Below are 18,016 nucleotides of genomic sequence, written 5' to 3'. Positions count from 1 at the left end.
TATACTTAGTTGCGGGTTCACACTTGACCACGTGAATTTTCCATGCTTCCTTCGTATGTTTAACGCCTAAATATGGACCAGTTTTCCATAGATCCATAGAAAGTTTTCCCGGGAATCATCCCTAACTGTTTCGTTGCCTTATTCTATCAGTCCAATCCAATATTTTTCATATACAGTACTGTATATAGAAATGAAATTCATATTAAATTATACACTATACATAAAAATGCGTTTGTAATACTTCATTACAATGAACTCATTTTTATTTTTTAAAAAGTCTCAAAAAGTCAATCAAAATTTTGATATAAAAAACAATAAAATAAATCAAATGTATGTTAATTATTACACATATCAGATGGAACGGTTGCTGATTTTCTCATTTGTCAAAACTCAGAAATAAATTTGGATTTAATTAATCTGTGATGATTTTTTAATATGCAGGCTATGTTTATATATATTAGTTGCAATGTGACCGATAAAAAATCGTTAATATTTAGACCAAGTCCAAATATATTCTAATTTTTATAGTTTTCTGCACATCTAGAAGTCATGAGGTTCTGTTTGACACCTCATTTGTTGAATTTGATCAATAGAAAGTGTGAACTAAGTGACTTTGTTCGCTTTTAAATATATGGATTACGTAAAAACTATCGTTGTATTAAATATTCAAACAAATATTGGGATCTTCTTTGTATCTTTTAGTGCAATATACATCAGTTATCTTTATATTCAATGGATATAAATGATTTTTAAACATATTCGTTAGGCATTTCTCTTGGAATCTCAATATAACTTCCNTCTATAATTCTTTGAGTCACAACTCCAGCTTTATTTAGTAATCCTTCCTCATTCACACATCTCAAAGTATTTGAAAATATTTCCTTTCCACTGAAAAAAAAAAATATGAATAAAGGTTTACGACTTTGTGAAACTTTTTTTTTGAGTTTATGCCGTTGAAATAAATAAATAATAAAAAAATTAAAACATTTGTCGGTTTTGTTTACACGTTTATTGGGCCGCATTGGAACTTGCCTTGGGCCGCATGCGGCCCGCGGGCCGCGGGTTGGACACCCCTGGTATAAAGGTTAATTTTGATTTGTTAATGTTTTATACATTATAACAAAATCTTGCTTAACCACATCACGAAATCTTGTGGAACGGATTGCCTTAAAGCGGTGGATAAATTAAATTCTTCAGAACTGTGATGCGTTTGATGAACGGCCCACAAAAAATGTATTTCTAAAATTAAATTTAAGTACATTTGTAAATCAAGTAAAACCATAAAAATACAGGAACTGTTTAATTAATATCATATACCGGTAATCATTTTCTTAATTAGCAAGGCCTTTCACAATCGATTCTAACACCCTACACGCCCACCAGTAGCCGAATGGATGAAACTATTGAACATTGGGTTCGCGCCTGGTCACGTGGATTTTTCCGAGTTTTCTTTACCTTTGTAACACCTAAATAGGAGACAATTTCCCATAAAACGTCCTCCCGGGAGGCGTAACCAAATAAACCTATCTAAACACCCTGTACGAGATATTTGGTCCAAGTTTATGGATCCNAGAGAAGTACATCTAACATTGCTACGAGAAAATTATCAACGAAACAGAAATACTCGGATAGAAGAGCAACTTGAAAATTATACGGAAACACATCGAATGAGAAAGATTATGTAGAGGAAGAGAAACAGTCTTTTATGTAAAAAAAACTATATTACAGATAAATGTACGAACAAATAAAAACCCAGAGAAGCGGGTACTTGCAGCTAGTTGTTAATTGTTATTCGAGTTATAATTTTAAAATCATAGTGTAAAACTTTGAAGTTTTAAGAATTATTCTTTTGCTATAAATTGATGTATATTTATTTGTATAAATATGTAAAATATGGCGAAAAAATATCGGAATAATAATTCAAAATGACAAATAACAAGATATTACCTCATTGTGAATCCAAAATTGATAGAGCAAGTTAAATTGAACGTGTACGGCGTATATTGGCGGAGGAATGAAGAGAGCAATGGGAATATATGATATCTGGAAGAGTAAATCGATATAAATAAAAAATTGTCATATTTATTTAAATAGCCTTGTTATATTTGGATTTAATTACAGTCGAGTCTCGATATACGTACATCTACCTCTAAAAATGGTAATAAATCGAGTGAGCCGCTAAAATGTAGCAGTTTCAAAGTAGGATCGTGTGTGGAAATGAGGTCTGCGGTCCCGCTAAAGGAAAAAAAAGGGGTCCACACTACCTTTCCGGCCCTATCAGAGGACACGGTCGTTCTCAATTCAGAGATGAGGATAATGAAGAAATCGGGTCGTATTCTGGTCACTGTCTCTGGTCTCTTTCAAGCCGGTCGCTGATTGGCTAATTCAAATGATTAGCCAATCAGCGACCGGCTTGTGAGCGACGAGAGACCAGAGACAGTGACCAGAATATGGCCCCAGTTTGTGCGCTGATATTTTATTGTTCCCGTTAGCTCTCGTTCACTCCCATGTATTGTCACAATATCTCAGCACCAAAATAATTCCGCACGAATAATATCAATCCGTATGATCTCAGCCTTAGAGAATCTTCCAGCATCTATGGATTATCTAATATTTATGTCGAAGATCCGTTCGTAAGTACGAGGAGGGTGCTATATCGAGTTTGACTGTATACCATGATTCTATAGCAAGATCATTGCTGTTATGAACTGATAGATGAATTTTTGGCTTTCAAAGTTGTAACTTTTTTTAGAAAATTAGAAATTCAAGCAATAAATAACGGTTTATTCTTTACTTTTACATCATTTACTGTATCTGTTACGAGTAAAGGCGATATTAAACGAAATAGATGCCAACACACATGAACAAAAAAACAAACACATACACACGCGTGCGGAATTTTTTCCGTTTTTTTTTTACTTTTTCGGGTTCAGTGGGTCTCAGAGATTTACAAAAACCCAGAATAGCGGAAAGAAAAAAAGGAGGGATGTATTATATTACAGAGTACGATTGATAATGATAATGACCCTGTAAAATGAATATTACTATCTTTTGTTACGTTAAACACTAAAATGTATAAAGGTTAATTTTGATTTGTTAAGTTTTATACATTATAACAAAATCTCGCTTACCCACATCACGAAATCTTGTGGAACGGATTGCCTTAAAGCGGTGGATAAATTAAATTCTTCGGAACTGTGATGCACTTGATGAACGGCCCACANTTTTTGAAATGCGTTTTCAGGAATATTTAGTGATGGTCCCGTAAATTTTGGTCTAATGTGCTTTGAACTCGCTGTAAGATGACAGTTGAACACTCCCCGGTTGCTCTCTCTCCCACCTTCCCTGATCTAGATCGAGGACGTGTGAATTTGGTCCGGGAATGCGACAATTAAATCGTCTTACACTCGTTCCTGTTTACGAAATAAATCGTCGATATATTAGCTTTAGCTCGACAACCAGTTTCCCATTGGAGAGGGGGTGAGGTCCCGGCCTCACACTACAAAATAGATTATTTTTAATTAAATCGTTTGGATACAGAGAAATTATTATTAAATAACGTTTTTTACTTGCCTAAAATAAAGGAAATAATATAAGTGGCCATTAAATTTGTTATGACTACAATCATTGCTTCGGTGGCTAGGTACAAAACTAATAACGTGCATTTCTATAGTTTAGCATTAAGATTCATAGGAGTGGTGAACAGTTTCTAGCAATGTAAACAAATGACCAATTTTCTCTGTTTAGAACAGCGTTTCTCAACCTCTAACGAATCGTCGCCCCTTCAACGTAGTATCGCCCCCACCACTCTAAAATTCCGATGCCGAGGGCCAAGACTAACGCCAAATTCATACTGCATTGAATAGACTAGTCACTAGTATAATGTTATTTGTTTGATTATTGTACGATATAACGAATAAAATATCTAATTATTTTTAATATAATGTTTTACTATATCGCCCAGAAAATTGTTTTTCGCCCCCAAAATATAAATTGTTACTAATCGCCCCCTCAACATGGAAAAACGCCCACATGGGGGCGATATCGCCCCTGTTGAGAAACACTGGTTTAGAAGGTAGTGTTGATTGTTTTTCTCCTAGGGTGCTTTCTGTTTGGGCCGAATCGAGCTAATGTAGTGTTTGACTCAGATCGGCCGAACTAATTTAACTTCGGATAGGGTAGCGCCGGGTAAAATGATACAGGCCTACACATATACCTATATTATACCTAAAAATTGAAATTTACCTTACTTAACAAAAAAATAAATGAATTTTTTTAAAATTAAACTTAACCAAACGGAACGCTATGTACATATTTATAAAAAAAATGGTCCAAAGTGTATACGGCCCATGTGGAATTTTCCACATTTTCCACATGGCCAGTCCGCCCCTGATTACATGTTACAGCTTAGGTTAGGGCCTTTCTCATAGGGTTCGTGTGAAAATCCAAAATGTAGACAAACACCAAAATAAATAAATCTGTTTGTAGGATGATAAAATTTGACAACTGACTGTATTTATTGCTATACTTTTTTATTCTAAAATTATTGATCTTTCGATTACTCTAACTGTTAAAACAAGTCAATATGGTACGCAAATCAATACTTTATTCGACGTGGGGGTGTAGCTCAGTGGTAGAGTGTTCGCTTCGCATGTGAAAAGTCCCGGGTTCGAACCCCGGCACCTCCATCGGGGCATTTAGACTTTTTTTTTTGTCATCCACGATAGCGATATGGAGGACTTTATAATATATCATAGCAAAATTTATCAAGTACTATCATCAAGGGATTAGAAGAAATGCACACAAAAATGGCAATTGCTGTATGTGCATAATAATTTATACGAGAAAATCATACACAAGTTTCTAAGATGGGGGTTCCATACCAGCCGCCATCTTAATAATAATTAAATTTATCATTTTACATATTATCGTATTTTACATTAATTCATGGTTGGGCCACTCGAAATTGGAGAAAATTTGGGTCATATAACTCAATGTATTAGTTGCAGAATAAGCCACGAACTTACGAACTTACCATGAGCGGCTCTATGGTACCAATAGAATAGAAAATCCACTGCTAACAGGCAAGACCACCACGCTGTCGTGGAATTCCAAGGTATGTCTACTAATCTCCAGTTTTCGTAGACCCAAATGTAAACACTTATTCCACCGGTAAATTTGAATAATATTCTAAAACGCAGAATGCCAAATGTTTAATTAATTTGAATACGTTTATTCTTCTCTAATTGTTCGTAAACGTACCTGATGCAATCTTGAATTATTCCTTGTGAGAGAGAAGAAATTAAATCACTTACTGCCATTTTTCTGTTGTATGTTAATACAAAAAATTCTATTGTTATCGAGACGAAAAACCATGGCAAAAGCTGGAAGAGTTTTATGTTTTATCAATTAAAATAATATTAAAATATGTAAATAAGTAATAATATTAATCTTACATCATTTAAATATGTGGGAACATTTTCCACTTTTTTATACAAAGATTCTTCGGGTGTAATAATATAAAATAAATACGAAAATTTGTTGATATCTGGGATCAAAGAATCGATCATTTCGTTTTTCTCTTTGATAAATCTACCACCTGAAAAAATAATTATATATTTTTTAAAATAGAAATAATAATTCATTTTCATGTAAAATAATTATAACTTTTTGTAATTTTTACAATATGCTTGCAAGAATTACAGGAAGTCCAGGATTGGACTTAAAGCATTAAATCCAAACGGAGATGATTATTAGAATATATACCGTATAGTAATAATCATCTCCGCTTGGATTTAATGCTTGCAGGTGACTGCAATTACTGCAGTTATGGAGGTATAGACATCCATAACTATTTTGTCGAAAAGCAAAATGCCTAGGGGAAAGTGTAAGAGTAAAATTGTCAGGCAACTTTTAAGACCTAAACAGATCTAAAAGAATAAGAACAACCGAGACCTCTGAATGCCGTGAAGTCCTACTTGAGCAACATCGAGTAAGGGCTTTGTCAAGGGTTGCAGAACGTCAAGCTTGACTCGAAGCTCTTCTCGACTCTTCAATCTCTATTTTCTCATAAGAAAACATTCCTTTATGCTTGACGAGAGAATTTCTAGTTTAGAGATATTTCTTAAAAACTACTTTTGTAACAAGATCTCCTTATAGTATTAAGAATACAGATCAATTAATCAGTGGATTATTAAAAGGAAAAACACAACTAACCTATAAATTGACGAACCTTGACACAAAATCTATATATCCTTCGATAAAATTGGAAATAGTTAAAGAAAATTTAAGTACGATATATCTACATACATCAGAACTAATACGCTGCTGGCCATTAAAAGCGATACACTAGGAATTAAAGCAAATAGCAGATTCGTATTTATTGTACACATACAGTATAATGGGAGGAAGACACGATTAAATTGACAGGTAATTTTGAGGTACAGAGCATGCAGGAATCAGTACCCAGAGCAGCAGCCTCTGGCAACAATGACAGCTGTAATCCGGCTGGGCATCGAATCGAACAGAGTTTGGATGGCAGGTACAGATACGTACAGTAGTCCATGCGGCTTAAACTCTATGCCAGAGTTCGTTTATCGTGAACTCATGTATCTACGAAACAACGAAAAGTATGTCAGATTAGCATAATATAGATAGTTACTAGCAGATGAGCCCGGCGTTGCTCGAGCAAAAAGTAACAACTGCAAAGATTAAGATTATTAGGTTATTTCGTACTTCTAACCCTTCTACTATATTATAGTATTTGATTTATATTTACAAAGGTTATCTTACGAAGAGTTTATCACACCGAATGGCAAATCTAACACGTTTTAAAAAATTTTTTAAATTGTGTACAGTAGGGGAATAAAGAATTTTTAAAATGTTAGATTGGTCATTCGGTGAGATAAACTCTTAAATAAGATAACCTTTATAGTTATATAGTCGATTTTACTCGTTTTCATAGTGTGCAAGAATTAGGCACCCCTCTTCCGAGGCTAATTAGAGTTTTTAGATGGGTTTAAAAATATGTTCGATTTCCCGTAAAAAAACGCATCTAAAATAGTAGTATAGTAGAAGCCGAGTTCTTTAGGGTAATCCTTAATCCTCCCCCTCTCCTCCACGGGGGAATTTCCAAAAATTTGTTTTTAGTATGCATTCTTATGACGTACTCTAACTGTGTACCAAATTTCAACTTTCAACTCCTAACCGTTTTGGCTCTGCGCTTATTATTATTATGTTGGGTTTTGTGAGTTATACTCGATTGACACCGGTAGCTGTGTACTATGCCAGACCAGAGTCAAGGCATAGCAATCAAAACAAGACAAAAATTAAATAAGTGTGTCAGTGTGTGTGTGTCTGTATTTGGAAATTTCCTAACAATATGACGAATTGGAAGACATGTAATTGGTCTGTATTATTTGGGGTCTGTGGTATTGTTTTTAGGTTTCTTATAGGTGATGTCTTGAGTAAGAAATTTTGGCATGTCTTGTGAATTGATAATGATATGTGTTAGGTGTTTAGCTAATCCGGATGCAGTGATGTAAACTTTATTACTATTATCATCAACCCATCTCGATTATATTGTAAGATTATTATTTTTGTTAAATTTTTGCCAATAGACGGCGCTACGTAAACCAGTAAATCGAATTAAGGTAGAAATTGATTGATTGATTTTCAGAAACCCAATAGATATTTTGGGGTCGGATTACGACATTATCTAAGTTTTGTGTATATAAACGTAATTGCCGAGTTTCGTCGCAATTGGTCGAAGGGCCTAGGAATGTACAGCGAACAAACAAACAAACGTCCAAACAAACATTCTCAGGAAGATTTTATTTTTCAGCCACATGTTGGCTCTATCTTACGGCATGAAATGACGAAGGATTGGGACTTTATTAAGTAGATAAAATCATCAAATTAATGTTATAGAACAACCAGGATATTTTTCTTTTGTAGCGATGCAAAGACCATTTTGAAACCCTCCTTTTTGGAGACCCTCCTTTTATAAACAACAAATGACACGATGGTATTACACTCGAAAAATAATCTAGTATAATTGTTAGCCCATGGCCAAAGTTATTTCATTATTTGGAAAAAATATCCGAAAACGAACAATTTTTAAAATTTTTTCCCTCTGGTAGATCGCCTAAAGCTCATAAACCACCGGATGCACCTTCCTTTTGTAGGGCACGGTAGCAACAATATTACTTTTCTTAACGTTGATTGAAAGTAAAACAAAATTAATAGTAATTTTCGTTTTAATTTCGAACGAAAATCCATCGTAATGAGTAATGGCTATTGGTATTGTTTCATTGTATTTTTGTCAAAGCCAAATTGTTTCTAGTAATAATTTATTTAATGTATAATTTCGGTACTGAATAAATTAATTTTCTGCAGAAATGAAAAGTTTCTAGAAAGCAAACATTAGTCTGTGACATACATTCGCACGGACAGGAAGCGCAACATATAATTTTCAGGTGTTGATTAATGATTGAACGATTACAGTGGCATCATGATGACTAGAACGTGACATTAATTTTTGAATTTTTGATTTCAGTGGTGTATATGAACACGAATGCACCGTGTAACGTACANAAAAAAAAAAAAAAAAAGGTCAACAGGTCGATTGCACCGAATTGTGTAAGAAATACACTTGCCAAGACACACTGTAAAAAATTAATTTCCTATGTAATATTCATGAAATGAAGCCAAATCTGGCAATGTTGCTCGGAACCGACTGAAGCGCCACTTGTAGTCGTCCAATGCGCCAAGTTTGGCGCATGCGCCACGTTTTGGCCACTCCTGTTCTAAAGTATAACTTTTTATTGTTTTTATATTTTTCAATATATTTATTTCGTTTGTAAAAAATAAAAAAATAATTTTTAACGATACAATAGCCACGATTATTATTTTAAAAAGTTTACGTTAGGCTTAACATCGACGAAAATTCAACGCGAAGCGACACGCAACGGAAAAAATTTTTAACATGGGCTAGGTTAATATATTTTTTCGTACGTAATCGGTTATCCGAAAAATAAGTTATCCGAACAACCCCAGTCCCCAATTGATTCGGATAAACGACGCTCTACTGTATTTTTTATATCCATATTAAGATTTAGCATCCTTAAAAGATTGTGATATTCAAGGAGGGATCAAAGAAGATCGGGAGAAAATTTTAGGAGCGACGTTTTACTTTGTGCAATAAAATGACAATTATAGACCTATTTGAAACAAAATTGAAAATTAATTATAGAACGCCGCAACGAATGACAGCATAACCCTGAATTATTCAAATACATTCAGTACTACTTAAAAATTTGAATACGAAGTAGAAAAGAAAGTAGTAAAATTAATTATTTAGATATAACAATAACCCGGAATAGTAATACTGCAGTACAGTATTAATTAATATAAGTTCATGTAAAAAATATTATAATGTAAACCTATGTACTGTACAGTATATAAATGAAGATGTTTGTTTGTTCGCTTTGCACGCCAAGACCGTTCGACCAATTGCACATGTATAAATCCGGTTATTTTCACAGCAAATACATTATTCCTTAAGCTCCATCGAATATGGAAGAAATGTACCCGAATAAAAGCATCCGAATTATGAAAAAATACGCCAAGTAAAAATTATTACGACGGTCAAAATTTTTCTTCGGGAGGTTTTCTTTGGCAAAGAGAAGCTTGGCGCTTGAAAGCGAAATGTAGAATACAATGATACGGATAGAAATCTTGTGGGTACCGCTTCCGAGCGCCAAGCTTATTTTTACCATAGAAAAATTGCTAAGAAAAATGTTGACCACCGTGTAAATCGTCATAAATTTTTACTTGGCGTAATTTTTTCATATCTCGGATGCTTTTATTCGGGTATGTTTCTTCTATATTGAATGGAGCTTAAGGAAGAATGTATTTGCCGTAAAAATCCTTAAATTTATAAAGGATAAACTACTCGCTATACTATGATAATTCATAAATCTATCGTTTAACAATGTTGCAAAATACTTCAAACTTTTCAAGTTAGAGGCAATCAAGTATAAATTACCTGAAGTTAATATTTATGATGAACTTCTCGAAGCTCTTTGAGGAGACGAATTCTTCGACAGAAGGAAAGTTTCAGAAAGTAAAACGAGAATTTCTATTTTGATATCGTTGCAACCAATAGAATTTATCCACTCTTTTCATTCGATGAAACTTCACTAAGAGATAGGTCACGACATTCACCTTCGTTTATTATGCCGATAATTTATACCTTAAATTATTTTAATATTAAAATGTATTGTATTGTTCGGATGATAATTAACAAAAATTTGTATTTTATTAAAGAATTCTTTAACAAAATAGAAAATATTCATCTTTTTGTAAGCAAAGATATAGCGAAAAGCATTGTAAACAAGGTTTTAACATTAAAGATGCTCCAAAAAATTAATTTTGTTGTAAAATCTCATCTTAAGTTATAATAATAGGAAGAATTTAAAATGACTGGAAGGTTAGTTTGGTTTTCTCAGTTAATGTCGTATGAATATTGGCCGAGTGGATAAACCACCGAATAATGGCCATGTTTTTAACACCTAAATAAGAGTCAGTTTCCCCCGCAGAAAGTCCTCCCGGAAAGCATCCCGTGTGCCACATATCGCCAGACCGCCCATGTGTCTTGTTGACGTAAAACAATAAAACAGACTTAGTTAATGACGTTTAAATCTTAAAGATATTAAGAGCTTCTATGTTGCACCTGCATAGTTTTATTTCCCACTTTTTTCTCAGTAATTTATTTTTTGGGAATGTGCGCATATGTACTGAGTTTGATGAACCTTTAGACTTCCATCCAAATTCACAGCAATACTTATTATTTACAATTGTAGGTTGAACACTTTCTAATTCTAACAGACCACAGACTTTATACCCATAGCAGACACCATTACGTAGTTCGCGCTAATACCGCTAGATGTCAGATCTATGGTTGGCACAAGCGAATATAGTATGAGTTTCTTGACTTTGCAAACGTAACAAAAGTAGTTCACTCCAAGATGCAACTTGCATCTTGTCTGGGTTTTAAGCTGCGAATTTACGCTAAAGTTTGTCTAATCGTAGTTTCGTAATTTTACAGAACACTTGCAACAAATTGGCGGAACACCGGTTAATTTAAGAACCACCGCTCTACATAGTGTGTTCCATTTCTGATCCAAACCCTTTGAGACAAGTAACATCCACTCCAACGGCACATTTTAGAGCTGATAGAAGTTATTTAGAAGAGCTAAAAGTAATAAAGAAAAAGCTAATTGATACCAACTAACATCATATGTATTAATATATTAAATAAAAGTTACAAATAGGATCGTTATGAAGGTCGATAAACAAAGTATTTCTTGGAATTAATTCAACCTTCAGATAAATCAGTTAATTGCTCGGAGAGTCATTAGCGATCAGATAGAAATTTCTGTAAATAAAAACATAAAATTAAAAACACGTTCTAGACCTTTTCAGTCTTTGGTAAAATACCTTCTCAGTCTTTGGTAAATTAAAAACACGTTCTAGACCTTTTCAGTCTTTGGTAAAATACCTTCTCAGTCTTTGGTAAATTAAAAACACGTTCTTGACCTTTTCAGTCTTTGGTAATTTACTAAACATAAAATTAATTAAAATATTCGTTAAAATGTCACGTTTGAGGAAGTTCTTGTTATAAAACCTCAACGGCCTGTTGCGAGGCGATTAAAACGGCAGTCTACCTCTCTGAGGGTCGGGAATCGAATCCTGGCGGGCAAACCCGGGAAATTTTACACGGATCTGACCTCTGCCACTCTCGTTGTCAGCCTGACCGACCCCGCGATAGATATGATTATTGTACTGGTACAATAGTCATATTAGTCATAGAAGACTAACACATTAAAAATAACATTAACATAAATGATTTATATGAATAATAAACGCAACGCCATAAATTATACAGGCGCGACGGGTAGAGGCGTAGAATGAATATTTCAGCATCATTTATATACTGTATTAAAAAACAGATCGAGAAGACTAAAGTATTCGTTGTTAGTGTAATCGGGTCTAGAAAATGTAAAAATAATTTTCAACTCTAGTTTTATTTTTAATCTTTCCTTCCTGTGGGCACTAACGAGTAAGACAACCTTTTAATCATACCTATCGCGGGGTCGGTCAGGCTGACAACGGGAGTGGCAGAGAGGTCAGATCCGTGTAAAATTTCCCGGGTTTGCCCGCCAGGATTCGATTCCCGACCCTCAGAGAGGTACACCGACGTCTTAATCGCCTCGCAACCGGCCGGAGAGGTTTTATAACAAGAACTTCCTCAAACGTGACATTTTAACGAATATTTTAATTAATTTTATGTTTAGTAAATTACCAAAGACTGAAAAGGTCAAGAACGTGTTTTTAATTTACCAAAGACTGAGAAGGTATTTTACCAAAGACTGAAAAGGTCAAGAACGTGTTTTTAATTTACCAAAGACTGAGAAGGTATTTTACCAAAGACTGAAAAGGTCTAGAACGTGTTTTTAATTTACCAAAGACTGAGAAGGTATTTTACCAAAGACTGAAAAGGTCTAGAACGTGTTTTTAATTTTATGTTTTTATTTACAGAAATTTCTATCTGATCGCTAATGACTCTCCGAGCAATTAACTGATTTATCTGAAGGTTGAATTAATTCCAAGAAATACTTTGTTTATCGACCTTCATAACGATCCTATTTGTAACTTTTATTTAATATATTAATACATATGATGTTAGTTGGTATCAATTAGCTTTTTCTTTATTACTTTTAGCTCTTCTAAATAACTTCTATCAGCCCTAAAGTGTGCCGTTGGAGTGGATGTTACTTGTCTCAAAGGGTTTGGATCAGAAATGGAACACACTATGTAGAGCGGTGGTTCTTAAATTAACCGGTGTTCCGCCAATTTGTTGCAAGTGTTCTGTAAAATTACGAAACTACGATTAGACAAACTTTAGCGTAAATTCGCAGCTTAAAACCCAGACAAGATGCAAGTTGCATCTTGGAGTGAACTACTTTTGTTACGTTTGCAAAGTCAAGAAACTCATACTATATTCGTTTGTGCCAACCATAGATCTGACATCTAGCGGTATTAGCGCGAACTACGTAATGGCGGCTGCTATGGGTATAAAGTCTGTGGTCTGTTAGAATTAGAAAGTGTTCAACCTACAATTGTAAATAATAAGTATTGCTGTGAATTTGGATGGAAGTCTAAAGGTTCATCAAACTCAGTACATATGCGCACATTCCAAAAAAATAAATTACTGCGAAAAAAGTGGGAAATAAAACTGAAGTTAACAGTTCAGTTTCGCCAACACCTGCTTTTGCCGAGCTTAAAATTCTTTTATTTTTACAAAAGTTTTCATCCTATCTAATATAGGCCATCGTCAGGGTTTAATATTATAAATGTTCCAAAATGGAACGTACAGTTATTGAATATTTTACATATTTAAAATTCAAAAAAATAATTTAACTTAAAAATAAATTGAAAGAAGTGTGTATATTAAATAAACAAATAAAACATAAAAAAACAAAGCTAACTAGAAAGAAACATGATTTAAGGGTTTTTAAGTCCCATTATTTTTTCTGTTATATATTTTCATTTTATATACCCCAGCTTTCTCTTCCTTTTTGACGCTATGGTTATCGTTCCGTAGCAAGCTATAGATATTGGGTGCTCTTTTTCAGATAAAAACTCGAGAATGATCTATAAAAGAGCATCCAATATAAATAGCTTGCTACGGAACGATAAACGTGTTTAAATATTAATACATTCTCTTATAATTATGTACATAAAGTTAAAATATCATATATAAAGCGAGACTTTTCTATGGCAGCTAATTTTCTGGAGTTATATGACAAACTCAACTACGAGGAACTGCCTTCTATGGCATCTTTGAAATTATGGAAGACTGCGTTCTATGGCAGATTCACGGTCTTCGAGAACTGCCATCTTCTATGGCAAATATCTTTTGTAGATTGCTTTGGCAATATCAATATCAATTGTTGATGAACTGCCCAGAATAGTGGGAAAATTCACTTTTTAATGGGCCATCTTGGCATCCAAGGGATCGCTGTTACTACAGTAGAGTCTCGAAAACTCGGCCTAATTTGGATCGAAGGGTGGCCAAGTTTGTGAAAATGCCGGGTTATCGGGAATGGGGTTAAAAAAATAAGTATGAGTGTTTCCTCAGAAAATACTGTACTGTACTTGTATGTATTGTTTACATCAGAATACAACAGAGTTGGCAAACATTCCCTCATCATATATATGGAAGAAACCAGCATCTAGCCTCAAAAGACTCACAATAATGACACGTTCATCTGAAGTGAAACTCTGCAACATCTGTGGGCCATTGCAAACTTTAGACATACCACTCCATGTTTGGTCTACTCTGTTTAATTCTGCAAATTTATACTTTCTCTTTTCTCCTTATGGTTGCCACACAGCTACTTCATGTCATGCTGAAATACTTTGCCATGGCACAACATAGCCCACCTTTTTGTGGCTTGATCAAGCTATGACATGATGTCAGAAAGTGTCCTTCATGGCCTAAGAATGATTTGGCAATATATAGAGACTATCAGACTAACCTCAGTTTTTGGCAATAGAGAATCCAATGGTTAGTTGATTGCTCCTATACTATAGAAATTCCAAAATAAAAAACAACTAAAAGTTATGTACAGTAGAGCGTCGATTTTCCGAATCAATTGGGGACTGGGGTTGTCCGGATAACTGATATTTCGGATAACTGATTTACGTATGAAAAACTAGTTTAACGTATCCAATGTCGAAATTTTTCTCTGTTGCGTGTCGCTCCGCGTTGAATTTTCGTCGATGTTAAGCCTAACAAAGACTATTGTATCGTTAAAAATTATTTTTTTATTTTGTACAAACAAAATAAATATATTGAAAAATATAAAAACAATAAAAAATTATACTTCAGATGTTAATTTAGTATCAAAAAACGTAAAATATTTGAGTAACCCNCTTATCAAACTGACAAGTGAGATAAACACGGAACAGAATGACCTTGAGACACTTAATTTGCAGCATAATCCAATGTATTTATTTCACAATATGCATTTGGACATAGCAACTCTCTTTTCAGTCTTAATACATATATACTTTCTTTAGTATTTGTCGGCATATGTATATACTGTACATTATTAATTTTATAAAATAAAAAACTTCATAACATATATACACGTGACAAAACTCCACCAAATTAAAACATTTTACATCCTGTTAAAATGTTCAGTTTGCTTCAGTTATAAAATATTCTTTTTATATTAAATAAATTTGTAAGAAAATTGATTTCTGAAATTCTTTAATCTTATATAATAGAACGAATAAAGTTAACATTAAAGAATCGCAGAAATGTACCGGGTATTTATTTTAGAAAATTATCAATATATATATAGAGAGAGAATTTTTTAAAATAAATACATTATATACAAATATTATATATATATATATATAATATTTTCAAATGCTAATGCTTGCAAGCTTTTGGGTTACTTTCGAATAGTGAACGGACGGAGAAGTTCAAATCCTCTCAAGTTCACTAAGTGTAAATGTTCAAGCCGCCGGCAACGCGGGTTCGCGCGCGAGAGATAGGATGTTAGCTGCTTATGCGTGGTGTCAATCGGGCTGTAGACAACACAAGAATTCGGCGATATGCCACAGGAGGACTTTCTTTAGGAAATGGTCCGTATTTAGGAATTAGACACGTGAAGAAAATCCGGAAAACTCCACATAGTTAGCCCGTTGGTCAGATGCGAACCCGCGATCAGTGTTCAGTTTGTTTGTTTAGATATGGCAACATAACACTTGGGCGATCTGTGTTTCTCAACGGGGGCGATATCGCCCCCCGTTGAGAAACACTGGTATATACGAACGAAAGACAAGTGATTTTTTTCAAAATTAAAATTTGCATCCCGGCATTGTGACCATATTCTCTTTCTATAAGTTGATATTTAGATTCAGATCTGCTCTCCACTCTTTAAATAATAATAATAATAGTAGCAAACATTTTTTAAAAATTATACATTGTTAATCTTAATGTTTTCAGTGAACATACCTTGTGATGAGTTGCTAACAATATATAAGCTACAGCAATTAAAAAGAATTGAGCCAACACGTACAAGCAACACCAAAATTCCAACTTCGGATTGTATTTATCGACGGGATACGATACCTGCAGAATTAAAGGGCATTAAATTTTATCAAATAAAATATTTTATATAATTAAATTTACATTTGGTATGTCTTCCGGATCTCCGTGCCACGGTTTTCCCGGCTTCCATCCGGGTCCTTTTATAACAGTGAATAATTTGTTTTTAGCTCCTTTGGCTTCCCAGAAGGCATTCCATAAATACAGGAGATGGCCAAACTACGTGGAAAAATGTATTGTTTAATAAGTTTCTAATATATTTTCTTGATATTATTTAATAACTTACCTGAACTTTCACAGGATTGAAAGTGTTTATGGGGTATGTTAGCCCGTATACCACTTTGTCTGACTCCAGTTCAAAAGTGCCAAACAATGCGATCCCAAATAATGAGAACTCCAGCGTAATTCTTATCGATGCAATATCGATTTCGGCCTAAATTAGCAATAATTTTAACGATTGTTTCAAATTTAACTCAATATAAAGTTTAAGCTTACCGTGATGTACCCTGTGGTGACTTGGAGTATTTATTATATATTCGAGAGGACCGAGTGTATTTATGAACTGTAATATAAAGAAATTAACTGTAGCTGATATAAAAATAAGAAATCTGGACGAAAAATTGGAAGACAAATATTAATTTTGGAGTTTATAATTTGTCCTTTTCACAGCAAGGCAGATTGGATCCTTTGTAGGTTCCTTCCTGCCATAATAAGGAGTGGATTGGTGTTATAAGACAATTCAACACGTATGGTCGAGCGGTTAAGATTGCAGCTACTGCTCTGGAGTTTTTCGGGATGGTGTATCCAGATGTGTCAGACCCTATTCTTCACCACCTGGCCAAATCCATAATGGCTTAAGTGTCCACATACCCACGAACCTATTTTTAGACTCGTAAAAATTCTCCAATTAGTCTGGAAACGGGGACCCAATTCTTGCATTCTGTGAAAACGGGTAAGATTAGCTATAATGTAATCTTAATCTTAAATGTTTTCGAATAGTCGAGAACCGTTATGTGTGAGTAGTGGAGATGGCTTTTGGAGATCTGTGACCCACACGCTTCAGTTGATTTTTCATAAGTAAAAGTGTACGAATAACAGAAAAAAGTAGAAAGTGAATAGTGAAGTGTGAAAAGTAAAAATAAAAAAAAAATGCCAAAGCATAAGAAAGAATTTTTGCTGTCTCGAATCATATCTCAAAGGCAAAAGATGGCGCGGAGAAATGAAACCGCGGAAGAAAGAGAAGTACATCTAACATTGCTACGAGAAAATTATCAACGAAACAGAAATACTCGGATAGAAGAGCAACTTGAAAATTATACGGAAACACATCGAATGAGAAAGATTATGTAGAGGAAGAGAAACAGTCTTTTATGTAAAAAAAACTATATTACAGATAAATGTACGAACAAATAAAAACCCAGAGAAGCGGGTACTTGCAGCTAGTTGTTAATTGTTATTCGAGTTATAATTTTAAAATCATAGTGTAAAACTTTGAAGTTTTAAGAATTATTCTTTTGCTATAAATTGATGTATATTTATTTGTATAAATATGTAAAATATGGCGAAAAAATATCGGAATAATAATTCAAAACGACAAATAACATTACCTCATTGTGAATCCAAAACTGATAGAGCAAGTTAAATTGAACGTGTACGGCGTATATTGGCGGAGGAATGAAGAGAGCAATGGGAATATATGATATCTGGAAGAGTAAATCGATATAAATAATTAAAAAATTGCCATATTTATTTAAAGAGCCATGTTATATTTGGATTTAATTACAGTCGAGTCTCGATATACGTACACCTACCTCTAAAAATGGTAAT

At 33.9% G+C, this 18,016-nt stretch overlaps 1 non-coding gene and 1 pseudogene across 1 annotated transcript; one reads left to right on the top strand and one right to left on the bottom strand.

Annotated features, from left to right (window-relative positions):
- LOC111637042 overlaps positions 1-18,016 on the bottom strand; it is a 34,017-nt pseudogene that overhangs the window by 4,586 nt on the left and 11,415 nt on the right.
- On the top strand, positions 4,617-4,688 carry Trnaa-cgc. Its single transcript has one exon. It is a non-coding gene; the product is annotated as a tRNA-Ala (tRNA).

This window comes from Centruroides sculpturatus, unplaced genomic scaffold (genome assembly GCF_000671375.1).
Source record: "Centruroides sculpturatus isolate CEXI.00-Female unplaced genomic scaffold, Cexi_2.0 scaffold100, whole genome shotgun sequence".
Taxonomy (NCBI): domain Eukaryota; kingdom Metazoa; phylum Arthropoda; class Arachnida; order Scorpiones; family Buthidae; genus Centruroides; species Centruroides sculpturatus.
The sequence above is the reverse complement of the archived record's forward strand: the minus strand, read 5'-3'. Positions and strand labels throughout refer to the sequence as shown.